At 34.0% G+C, this 3,639-nt stretch overlaps 1 long non-coding RNA gene across 2 annotated transcripts; it reads left to right on the forward strand.

The window, feature by feature from the left end:
• The first annotated feature begins 1,130 nt into the window (after positions 1–1,130).
• Positions 1,131–3,278, forward strand: LOC115986744. 2 transcript variants are annotated; one of them, XR_004090857.1, is made up of 3 exons: positions 1,131–1,207; positions 2,150–2,230; positions 3,236–3,278. It is a non-coding gene; the product is annotated as an uncharacterized LOC115986744 (long non-coding RNA). The 2 variants fall into 2 exon arrangements; XR_004090856.1 differs by lacking the exon at positions 1,131–1,207 and adding an exon at positions 1,329–1,556.
• The last annotated feature ends 361 nt before the right edge of the window (positions 3,279–3,639 follow it).

The following is a 3,639-nucleotide window of genomic DNA, read 5'->3' on the forward strand; positions in this document are numbered from 1 at the left end:
GATAATTCAGTCCTATTTAGTTGTTCATTTGCACTTGAATTAATTTTATATGTTTGTGAGATATTATCGATAAATGGGTTTAGTTTATGTTACCTACAATATATATTGAAATTTTTTTTATTCTTTAATAATTACAGAAAAAATGACAAGATTTAAGTACAGTATTTAAGTATTATTTTTTAAGTTGTCTTCTTAAAATTTTGTCATATGTATTTTTTCTCTTAAGATGAAAGTGTATTTTTTAATTAAGTAACTACATAGATAAATTTTAAGATGAAAAACCTAAAGAATAACATCTAAAGTATTTTATTTCAAAAAAAAATTTCTCTTATGTTTGTGTGACTAGGCTCGTGAGTTGTGATTAAGTTTATATAAACAACATTTTTCGTTTTTTTTTTTATGAATAAATTGGGTCATGAGCTGGCATAAAAGTATCTTTTACGTCTGCCGATCCTGGCCCGTCTCGTCATCAATTTGAACTATAGTAAGAAATTAAAGAAAAAAAAAATACTATTTTACTCATTCTCTCCTAACTTAATTAAATAATATTTTCTCTCTCCCTTGTCTTTTTTCTATTTCCTCTTCACAGGTCAGTCACAGTGTCCATTACTCTCTCCCCCTTCCATTTTTTTTTTTTCTTTCTTCCTCATTCTTCTTAAAAGCTCCACGCCAACACCATGGATCACGCTGTTGTGGTGGTGGTGGTGGGTCACGCCGCTGATCATGCCGTTTCCGTTGGTTTCTGTGGATCAAACCGTAGGTGTGCGATGGTGGTGCAGTGGACGGCGGCGTGCGTGTGCGGTGTAGGTTTGGGTTGCTGTCCTGCTGGGTTTTGTGGGTTTCCCATCTGTTGGTGGTTGATTTTGGGTCATGGGTTTGTGGGTTTCATATGGGTTTGTGTTTGATATGGGTTTTGTTTGGTTTTCCAATTTGTGGTGGTGGTGATTAAGTGGGTTTTGTGGTGGTTGTTGCTGTCGTTGTTTTTTTTTTTTTTTTTTAATCAGAGTTGTGGTGATGGTGATTAAGGTGAGTTTGTGGTGGTGGTAGTGGTTGTTGTTCACAAGGAGTGGGTGGCAAGGGAAAATGGGGCCACCCCAGTGGTTGAACCATGAAGTTTTGGTCATGGCAGTGGTGTTGGTGGCTTGTGTTGAGCTTTGATGCTGCGGCCATGGAGGTCGTGGGTTTGATTCAGAGATGGAGAGATCAGGTGAGGAGAGAAGAGAAGAGAGGCTTGAGGCTTAATCTTTTTGCTTTAAAAAAAAAAAAATGGTGACGTGGCGGGTCAGGATTGGCTTCTCTTTATTTTTTTTCTATTATTAAAAAGAAATTTATCTGTTCTCATTTTTTTAACAAAGCAAGTGAGTCATCTCTTTCACTTTTCTCCCAACTAAAATCAACGAAAGAAAACTAAATTCCTTTTATTGAAGTGTAGGTTTCTGTTGGGTAATTGTCAAACGTTTCAGCTTTCCTTAAATAATTTCTTTCTCTGTTTTCCTCTTCAACTGACTGTCCCTCTCTCTCTTCATCTCATCGACCATGACCACGTGATCCTCAAGGTCCTCACTCTTCTGTTATTCAATACTCTCTGTGAATTCTCTGTTTATTTTATTTTATTTTTTTTAATATTAAATTTATATTTGGTTTGTGTTCAATTTGTGTTTGAGTGATGGGAAAACAGTGGAAAAGGGGAAGAAAAGTAATATTAATTTCTGGGTTTTTTGTGTTTTCCTGTTTTTATGTCTGAATTTTTCCTCTTGTAGCAGTTGTGAGATTGTCAAAAAAAAAAAAAAAAAATTGTTCAGGTAGCAGTAGCTTGTTTCTTTATTTCTGTGTGGAAATCATAATTTTTAGAACCTTTCTATGAATGTTCTTTTCTCCCAGCTCTCATTTTCAGTGCTTTATTCCTAGACGATGCCAGGATGAGAGAGTTAGCTCTGTTTCTCCAAAAGAATAAACTTTTTCTTGGGTCTTTTTTCTTTCCTTTTATTTATTTATTTTTTTTATAAATAAATTTGATAACTTCTGGTCTTACTTTTGAGTGAAAAAAAGAAAGAAAGAATTTTTGACTTGAACCATAACATCTAAACAACCAATTACATGGGGAAAGGTATATCCCGTTAAAAATAATTTTCATTTGTTGTTTTGCCAGTTGATTGAAGAGTAATCAGTCTGGGTTAGTAAGGGAAACAGTGAAGGTTGGAAGGCCAAGTTGTTTCAAGCAGCTTTTGAAGTAAGTTATCACTTTACTGACATATTTCCAATGGGTTCAATGAGTACTCAAGAAGCCTCATTGTTTTCATCATCATTCTAGTGCTGTTTTTGTTCTTTGTGTCATTGTACAAAAAAAAAAAAATTTATTCATATGAATCATTGTCATTCTCTCAGAGCATTTATATTTTTAAATAATACAAAGAATGGATTTTAGGAATTGAGTTTGTCTGGCTGAACCCATGAGTTCCTAGCTTAAAAGTTCCTTGCTATTGATGCAACTCTCTGATACACAACTAAAAATTTTGGACTGCAGTGTTTTGCACTCAGAAGTCTCTAGAATACTGCCAAGTTGTTTCAAGCAGCTTTTGAGCATTACCACCACTGCTAAAAGCTAAAGATCATTGAGATTTCTTTGTTCTGTGCAATTGCATCTTTTTTGTTTTGACAATTTCTATATTTGCTTTCCTTTTCTTTGTTAATCTTTTAGTGTTTCCTATTGTAATGATATTAAATTAAATTTGAAATGGGTTTAGGTGTTTTAAGTTAAACTCTTAAAGAACAAAATGCCTTAGATCTATCAAGGGAAGCTGAATCATGTAGTGTTCAATGTGCTAAAATCTTGCAAGCTCTAGACCACTTATTCATTACTTTTGTTTATTTGATTTGCTTTAATATGTATTAGAAAGCATATGACACGTAATCTAGTTATATTTGAAAAAAAAAACTATAATTTTAAAAAAGAAAAGTCAGATTATTAGTACACTGCCAAATCCTACCTAGCTAAGTTGCTGTGCGAAATCCTATTGACAAGGGTTTATGCAATCACTTTCAGTTATACTACGGCCTATGTAATTGTGGAAATCTGGCAAAAGTATACAACATTTTCTCTTCCATAAAATTGATGCAATACATTTTTTTTTTCAAAATTCAATTGGATTATGTCTGGTGTCTTTGGAAGTGGATTTAATTATTTCCTTTATCAAAGTTTATAGCAACAAGTAATGAGTTTAACTCTCCTTTGAAGGGCTTTCATGTTGATGGGCTGTCACCTAGTACTTTTCCTATGGTAAAAAAATATCAGCCTCCTCAGGTCCTTGTCCTTGATGACACAGGCCACATTTCTTTGCCAGATTTATGCTTGGGTCTGCCAGATTTGGGAATTGGCTCAACTTTTAGTGATGGGTTCGATTTGGGTTCTTCTTCAATGGCCCAGAACTTTGTCAATGATGATGATTCTTCTGACTTCAATTTGTATCCACCATTGAAGAAAATGAGAACATCTTGATCGAACTTGGAAGAAATATGCCTCCAGCTGAAAACAACCTTGAAACAAGTTTCTTCACTATTTCCATTTGATTTCTTTTGCATTTGATGCCAAGGTGTGTCTCTTTTTTAAGTTGCATTGTTTCATTTGCATCTTTGGATACT

This window comes from Quercus lobata, chromosome 4 (assembly GCF_001633185.2).
Source record: "Quercus lobata isolate SW786 chromosome 4, ValleyOak3.0 Primary Assembly, whole genome shotgun sequence".
Taxonomy (NCBI): Eukaryota; Viridiplantae; Streptophyta; class Magnoliopsida; order Fagales; family Fagaceae; genus Quercus; species Quercus lobata.